General features: G+C 38.1%; 1 protein-coding gene across 1 annotated transcript in view; it reads left to right on the top strand.

The window, feature by feature from the left end:
• The window catches only part of col4a5 (collagen, type IV, alpha 5 (Alport syndrome)), a 456,319-nt gene that overhangs the window by 309,698 nt on the left and 137,140 nt on the right, over positions 1–9,481 (top strand). The gene's annotated exons all lie outside the window — the stretch shown is intronic.

The following is a 9,481-nucleotide window of genomic DNA, read 5'->3' as shown; positions in this document are numbered from 1 at the left end:
AGGGCTTTGCCTTTTATTAGTATAGATTATTTCCACTCCATCTATTATTAAAACTCCACTTCACTCCCAGATAATCAAACAAGGCATGAGCTGGGAAAACTTAGTGAACGTTTTGCGATGGTGGGGGATGGAATAGCCGGCTTTTTGGTGCTCGTCTTAATCAGCACATTTAGAAGACAAAAGAGAGGTGAGAGCGGTTTTAAGGTGGGCCGGATCTATGAGTTTTTTCGTAGACTCTGGTAATTCTAGTGTTAAGCAAGATAAGTCTATGTTCAATGAAGTAAAGGCAATTACAGTTTGTTTGTCCTTCTCCACTTTAAGCCCGTCAGGAAGTACACCAAACACAGCTGTTAATGGATTAGGAGGGATTGTGACTCCAAGGCTGTCTGAAAGGCATTTAAAGATTTTGGTCCAAAATGATGTTAATTTGGTGCACGTCCAAAACATATGGCCCAATGAGGCTGGAACTTGATTGCAACATTCGCAAGTTGGATCTTCCCCAGGAAACATTTTGGACAATTTTAAGTGAGACAGATGTGCTCAATATATAATTTTAAATTGCATAATTGTATGCTTTGCACATATGGAGCCAGAGTGAATTCTGTGCATGGCTACCTTTCACTCTTTTTTTGAAATATTGAGTAAGAGATCCTTTTCCCACTGTACTCTGGGATCTTTGAAAGGGAGAGACTTCAGAAGATTTGTATATATTGCAGAAATGCTTTCTGGGTCCTCAAGACTGATCAATATTTTTTCTGGAATAGAGGTTGGTGGGAGGTGAGGAAAATTTGGTATGTTTTGTTTAATAAAGTTTCTGATTTTGAGGTAGTGAAAGAAATGTGTTGCTGGGAAGTTAAATTTGGAGTGTAATTGTTTGTAGGAAGTGAAGATGTGAAGTCTATGTGCAGATCTCTAAGTGATTTAATCCCGAATGTTTTCCAGACATTAAAAACTGTGTACGTTTGAGAGGGTGGAGAAGGTGGTTATCATGCAGAGGTGCCACAGATAGAAGCTTCTCTATCTTGAAGTACTTCCTTCATTGGTGCCATATTCTGAGTGAAGCACATTTGGGTTGTTAGTATATTTGCGGTAACTTGTACTTATTGGGGTACAAAGCAAGGAATATAAAGAAATACTGCAGCATTTTACTCCTATTGCGGACCAAGCCTGTGTATGTTCATTTATTTGTCTCAATGTCCAGGTTTTATAGCTTGTATATTTGCCACCCAGTAATAAACTTGAAAGTTAGGTAGAGCCATGCCTTAGGTCTTTGTAGGGTTGCCCTTCAGATACATGGATGTTTTGAATTCCAAATAAATGATGTTATGTTTGAATCTAACTTCTTAAAAAATGATTTATTGATGTATATTGGAATGTTTTGAAATAGAAAAAGAAGCTTAGGAAGGATATTCAGCTTGACAGTGTTAATTCTTCCAGCTAGAGTGAGATGGAAGATTGACCATCTATGCAAGTCTTGCTTAATGTGTTCCATACACACAGCAAAATTTTGTTGATAAACAGCTTTATGTTTACTTATGATGCTTACTCCTAGGTATTTAAACTATTCTGCGATGATAAAAGTGAAGTTATCCAATCTAACGTTGTGTGCTTGAGAGTTCACTGGAAAGAGCACACTTTTATTCAAATTAATTATGAGACCAGAAGTCTTTTGAAATTCTGTTAGTGCTGTTCGAACTGCAGGCACAGCATTTTGTGGATCTGATATATATATAGTATCATATCATCTGCATATAGTGAAATTTTCTCTTCAAGTCCTTCTCTGATAATCCCCTTTATCTCATAAGCATTATGACAGTGAACTGCCAGTGGCTCAATGGCGATTCAAAAACCAGTGGTGACAAGGGGCATCCTTGTCTAGTACTACGTTCTAGTTTGAAGTAGTCTGAAATAATGTTGTTAATAAATACTGAAACTTTTGCATTGGTATACAGTAGTTTGATCCATGCACAAATGTTCTGGACATCTTGCAAGAGGCAGGAAAAATCTCTGGATGGGGCTTTAGCTCGTCATGACCACTGTGCCACCATGCCCCCATGTTTAATACGTGTTTTAATTCCTATCATCATGAAAATGATATCCAGTATACATCTTAGTATTTAAATATCATGAATGTAATGTATTCTGTGTCCTTTCGGGGTAAGAGAAAGCCCGTTTAAGAAGCACGTAGTGATTCACACACATAGAGTACATAGAAGAACATATACAATATGAAGCATTTAACATGCCACTTTAGTTACGATGGGATCTGAGAAACTCTAGTAAATTAAACATTGATTTTAAGATTAAGTTTACGACGTTCTACTTTAATGACAAAATAAACTACAAGATTAAAGACGACATTTGACCTTTTTTTCACTGTATCCCTTTTTTTTTCTTTTCTCTGTACCCTAATATGCGTCTGTATGACACTCAGACACGCTGACTGGGTGTTATGTATTGGAAGTACATGGAAGTTGGCTTAGGCACGGTTTTGTGCATCTGAATTTTTTTGTGCATACGCACATTCCAACTTTTGTCCATACATCATGTTTTAGTGTGAATTCTACGCACAACATTATGCATGAGGCCCCAGCTCACAAAGTTAGTTTGGTCATGGAGACATTGCTTCTGAACTTTTGTTGTCATTTTGTAGTACTAGGGTGTTGTACCGTGTTAGCCATTATGAATGTAGAGAAAAGCCAAGCAAAATGACACCTTTTATTGGCTAACTAGAAAGATTACAATATGCAAGCTTTCGAGGCAACTCAGGCCCCTTCTTCAGGCTCTTTGATTACATCTTGCCTGAAGAAGGGGCCTGAGTTGCCTCGAAAGCTTGCATATTGTAATCTTTCTAGTTAGCCAATAAAAGTTGTCATTTTGTAGTCTTATTTTAAGATAAGACAGCTTTGACCTTAATTTCCAACTTGATATTTGAGCTTTGGTTTTTAACTCATTGACAGTAACATTTAAATTGAATGATTTTTTTTTCTTTGGTTTTGTTCTTGAATAAATGAGCACGTGTTTATTTCATATTTGGACTAATGTCTTCACACATTATACACTTCACATCATTATTAGTATAACATGTGGTAGACAGGGATGAGGTGCCCCAACGAGTCTCCACAAAACCAGTTCCCAGAAAGAGAGAGCTAGTGATAGTTGGGGACTCAATCATCAGGGGGATTGAAGCGCAGGTGCGCTCCAAATACAGAGTCTCGCACAGTGTATTGCCTTCCGGGTGCACAGGTGGGGGACCTCCCTGGAAGGGTGGATAGACTCTTGGCCAGAGTGGGTGTAGATCCAGTTGTCATTGTTCATGTTGGAACAAGTGACATAAGGATAGTCTGTCAGTTCTGCGATCCAAATTCAGAGAGTTAGGTGCCAGGCTGAGGAGCAGAACTGACAGGGTACTCTTCTGTGAAGTTCTGCCTATGCCATGCGCCAGTCCAGGTAAGACTGAGGAGATTAGAAGGCTTAACGCGTAGCCCAAATCTTGGTGCAGTGTAGAAGGGTATAGGTTTATGGGGCATTGGGACTCCTTTTGGGACAGATGGGACCTGTTCTGCCATGATGGGTTACTTGTGAACCGCAGGGGCACCAATGTATTGGGGAGACATATCAGTAGGCTAGTTGAGGATTGTTTAATCTAGGGAATGGGGGGCAGGGAGTTTAGGAGAGGCCAGGTTTAGATCTATACATGGAGGAACAAACAATGGTGTAGAAATTAAGATGCATAGTAATGTAAATTCTAACCCAACATTTACAGTAAATATATAAGGAGTAACACATTAAAAATAGCTTGCCTTAATTCTATAAGTTTCATAGCTCTGATGTTTTCATTTCCTTGATGAGTTTAATTCAACAACAACAATATTTATTTATATAGCACATTTTAATGCAAATGTTGTAGCTCAAAGTGCTTTACAGGATTAAGAAAGAGAAAAAAGACAATATATAAAAATAAAATTAGGCAGTACTAATTAACATAGAATACAAGTAAGGTCCGATGGCCATGGAGGACAGAAAAAACAACAAAACACTCCAGACAGCTGGAGAAAAAAAAATCTGCAGGGGTTCCAGGCCACAAGACTGCCTAGCCCCCTCTAGGCATTCTACCTAACATAAATGACCTCAATCAATCCTCATGGTTTTCAGGCTTCACATGGAAGAACTTGATGATAATGATCATGTGGACCTCTGGCCTTCAATCCATCAATGTAGGGACAGCATGGTGCTTTGATCGGGTGGTGGTGACGCAGATCGCCACCACAGAAAACCAGATAAAAAACAGCAGATAAAGTAGGGGTTAGTACAGATTTCGGAGCCACCATGAATGGTAATGATAATTAAATGTATATACAGAATATTAGGATTAAACTAAAATGAAGCTATGAGAAAGCCATGTTAAAATAATGAGTTTTTAGCAGTTTTTTTAAATGCTCCACTGTATTAGCCTGGCAAATTTCTATTGGTAAGCTATTCCAGATTTTAGGTACATAACAGCAGAAGGCTGCCTCACCACTTCTTTTAAGTTTAGCTCTTGGAATTATAAGCAGACACTCATTTGAAGATCTAAGGTTACAATTTGGAGTGTAAGGTGAAAGGCATTCTGAAATATAGGACGGAACAAGATTATTTAAGGCTTTGTAAACCATAAGCAGTATTTTAAAGTCAATTCTAAATGGCACAGGTAACCAATGTAGTGACATCAGAACTGGAGAGATGTTCTTGGATTTTCTTTTCCTAGTTTAGATTCTAGCAGCTGCATTCTGCACTAGTTGCAATCGATTGACGTCTTTTTTGGGTAATTCTGAGGGGAATGAGTCACAATAATCTAGCCGACTGAAAACAAAAGTGTGAACTAGTTTCTCAGCATCTTGCAAAGTTATAAGAGGTCTAACTTTTGCTGTATTTCTTAAGTGGAAAAATGTTGTCCTAGTAATCTGATTAATATGTGATTAATATCTGATTAATTTAAAATTTAGGTCAGTGTCAATAATTACTCCTAAATTCTTTACCTCCGTCTTGACTTTTAATCCTAATGGATCAAGTTTATTTCTAATACCCTCATTATATCCATTTTTGCCAATCACTAACATTTCTGGTTTTTCCTTATTTAGTCTGAGAAAATTACTACTCATTCATTCAGAAACACAAGACATTGTATCAGTGAAAATCTCCCTTACTGCAGTAGGGGCAATTGTCTCATTAATGAAGCCCACTTCATCACCTCTTGATGTTGTTCCTACCTGCCTCTTTAAGGAATAATAGGACATCATTGGTCTTAGTGTACTGTCCATTATTAATGCAAGGTAATCTTCAGGGCTGGTTCCTGTTTGTTTTAAGCATGCTGTGGTTCAGCCGCCTCTCAAGAAACAGGTTCTTGATTGTAGTAGGTATGATAGCTATCTGCCAATTTCCAAGTTATCCTTTATTTCAAAAATATTTGAGAAAATGGTTTAACCACAGTTATTCTCATTTTTTGACATCAATGATATCATGGAGATGTTTCAATTGGAGTTTAGATCATGACATAGTATAAAGTCGACTCTATTGAAGGTTACAAATGATCTGAATGCTTCTGATTGTGGAGAAGGTGCTGCTTTGGCACTGTTGAATCTGCCTGCTGCTTTTGATACAGTTGACAGCAAAGTACTCTTGAATCACCCTGAGAACTATATACGCCTTCATGGTACTGGTCTAAACTAATATTGGAAGTGAATACCCAGCAACTGAAACTGTTTGATATGGTGTTCCTCAAGGCTCAGTTACTACATAGAAAATGAGATGCGAAGTGGACAAATAAAAGTTATGTTTAACTCAAAGAAGTTGTTAGTAAATGGCCTTCATGGGTACACACAATGCTCCTTGTTCTGTCAGCTTCTTTTTACTCCTCACAATGCGGTATAAAATACATTCAAATTTAGATTGGATTGTCGAGAGCTGTTATATACATAAACTTCAAGGAATGAGGGGTTGAGGAGGTGGCATGGTGGTAAATTACGTGAAATGCAAAGCACAAACAGAGGACTTCCTGTACAGTGCACCAGCCCACATCAAGCCCTGTGTACAACACAAGCTGGGAAAACCGGAATACCTTGATCAGTTTAAATGCTTGCACAGATCATAGGCAGAAAATAGAGAAGGTGCTCATTATGCATATTTCATAATATTATTCTTTACACCAGTTCTAATCTGTAAAATGCTTAAAACATTGAGTTTATTCCATGTGAGACGTAAATGTGCAGCCTGTAAATGTCAATGCTATATGTAATAAGGTTAAAGGAAATCACTATTCAGTGTATATTGCTTTTGATCTAAACCCACCAAACCTTTGTAACAGTACAAGATTACAGATCAAAGCGTTACATTCAAATATGAATGAAGTTACCACTTTTAAAGGATCTACTAAAGGGTAAACTTATATTTATACATAAAATTCCCATTATTCCTAATAATTAACACCTTCAATTTAAAATAATACAATTTCCTCTAAAATCATGTTTTGTAGTGACCATCAACAAAAGCCAAGTTACTAGAAAAAGTATGAATGTTTTACTCATGTCCATTTGTATATATCACGTCCATGACTGGGTGTCACTGTGGTACTGTGGTGGATTCACATCATGTGTGTCTGCATGGATTTCCTTTGGGTGCTCCAGTTTCCTCCCACTGTCCAAAAATATGCAGGTTAGGTGGATTGGTGACATTAAAATGTGTGTGCGTGTTCATTCTGTAATGGGCTAGTGCCCTGTCCAAGGTTTGTTCATGCCTTGAGCCCTGTGGTCATTAGCGTCAAGCAACCCCCCTCAACCCCGCTCAGAATTAAGCAGGCTTAGAAGATGGTATGGTATGTTAAAAAGTAAGGCGCATCAATGTATTAGAATATTAGCCCCTGGGTAGATAAAAAAAATAGAGTTTCCTGTAAAATTTTATTTTTCCAATGATTATCAACAGAAGCCTTGGTCGGTCACTAGTTAAAAGCAGGAATTGATCTCCACCATGAGTGTTTTACTCCTGGACAATTTTATGTGGAATGTCCAAGAGTAAGGAGCTCCAGTCAATTAATGACATTAACCATGGGTAAGAAATAACAACTGCGGTGAGCTGGCGCCCTGTGTTGGCTGGGATTGGCTCCAGCAGACCCCCGTGACCCTGTGTTAGAATATAGCGGGTTGGATAATGGATGGATGGATGGATGAAAAACAACAAATATCATATACAGTACAGAAAAATACTCAGTTAGTTACATAGTACTTCTGATACATCCAGTTAACCCTCGACACTATAACTGAGGCCTATTTTCTTAGAAAATTTCCTTGGCGAAGCCAAATGACACAGCTAATATAATATAATATGCAACTTAAACATAAAAATATAGTGTTGGGGAAAAGAAAAACACAATGTCATATGTGCAAATAAATACAGTAAATACTAATACATGTTTGTTAAATCTTTTAGATGCATTTAGTGCAAGATTAATTTATTTGTGGTAAACTATAATCTGGGCTGCACGGTGGCGCAGTGGGTAGCGCTGCTGCCTCGCAGTTAGGAGACCTGGGTTCGCTTCCCGGGTCCTCCCTGCGTTGAGTTTGCATGTTCTCCCCGTGTCTGCGTGGGTTTCCTCCGGGCGCTCCGGTTTCCTCCCACAGTCCAAAGACATGCAGGTTAGGTGGATTGGCGATTCTAAATTGGCCCTAGTGTGTGCTTGGTGTGTGGGTGTGTTTGTGTGTGTCCTGAGGTGGGTTGGCACCCTGCCCGGGACTGGTTCCTGCCTTGTGCCCTGTGTTGGCTGGGATTGGCTCCAGCAGACCCCCGTGACCCTGTGTTCGGATTCAGCTGGTTGGAAAATGGATGGATGGAAACTATAATCTAAAATAAATAATGATGCACACAAACAAGGCAATTTAAAGTAGCATGCGATGTAGCTGTGACAACAGGTACATCTTTGGCAATGAGAGATCCATAACAAGGCACACTAAATACAGGATGCTGACAAAAAAAGGAAAATACTATGGACTTGCTAACTGTCAAATAAATAAGCCAATGCAATTATTAAAAGGCAATATGAAAAACTGATATGAGTAACACCTATTACAATGGTACCTGACAATACAACAGTATTTGATTCCACTTACCCTGTTCAAGGTTGTAGAGGCCAGAGCCTATGCTGACATCTTTAAGCACAACGTGAAAACAATTTCTGTATAAGGTGCTGGTAACTAGAAGGTTGCTATTCCATTAAGCCCTTAAACAAGGCTCTTAACCTGCAATTGCTCCATTGGCGCTGTAGAAATAGCTGACACTGTGCTCTGACCCCAAATAAATTCTGTGTGTCCCTAGAATGTAAGTTAGAGTATGTGAAAAATGACCAATTCTTAAGGCAAGAAATTGTATATGGCGAATAAAAGGATTAAGTTAAATTAAACATACACAATCTCATTCACATACTTAGGGTTAATTAAGAATCACCAGTTAGCCTAAGTGCGCTATAATAATGAGTCATTAGCCTTTATTTAAATTCTGGGGAGGATGAAGCCTTCTCTAATTTTGGTATTATAATAATTTTAGACTTTAATACTTTCTAAACTTGGGGGATAAGCCATTTACAATTTTGTTTTAAAAACATGCAATATTAAAACTTTACTGGAAGCCAGATTATTAGTTCTTGTTATGATTCCTGTTTGAAATAAGTGTAGAGTAGTAACAGAATGGTTTACTCAGCCTAAAAACTTAGAGTACAAAAGACAATTCTACTGAAGCGGACTCATTGAACTAGTGTTTTAAGACCTTTGCACATTAAGAAACACTTCAATTTTGCAATATATCTGAGCTGAAGAGCACTAGTCTCAGAAAGTGTGAAAATGTATTGCCTGAAGATTAAATCTCTGTCAATGAGAAAATGTATATTGCAGGTTCAAATAATGGATTTTTTTAAATCCACCCAGCACCAAATACCATGAAGTACAACCAATAATCATACAAAACAATGACTCTTTTCCTCACCCTACAGTTGAGTGTTGCCTTCTGCCTCCCAACTCTCACTCCCCAAGGTAAGGTAGAGGGCTCCTTTTTTTACCTGGCATGACTTGTGGGGAGCACTTACAGGTTGTTTGAGAACCACAATAGCCCTCATGTGATAGCAACCTGTTGTGGCACTCAGGTACCCCAACAGGGTTGCACTTCTGGACTCCAGTTCCCATGAACAGTACTATCGAACATTATTGAATGTAAATCCAGAATCATAATGATTTTGGCACTTCCTTGAAGTTTAAGTTCAAAATAATTGTTCAAGTGTACATAATGAAACACTATATATCAAATACAACATCACATGAATATATGAGAAACATTTATGCAGTTGTCATTATGAGAGCTGTTGGTTAGCCTTATGACCTTTGAATAAAATCATTTCATCACAGAAAATCTTAATTATATCATCAACGTAAGTTAGTGCTACTTCTGCAATAAAGTATAAAGA

The sequence above is a fragment of the Erpetoichthys calabaricus genome, chromosome 12, assembly GCF_900747795.2.
Source record: "Erpetoichthys calabaricus chromosome 12, fErpCal1.3, whole genome shotgun sequence".
NCBI classification, from domain to species: domain Eukaryota; kingdom Metazoa; phylum Chordata; class Cladistia; order Polypteriformes; family Polypteridae; genus Erpetoichthys; species Erpetoichthys calabaricus.
This window is presented reverse-complemented; position numbering and strand designations above follow the sequence as displayed.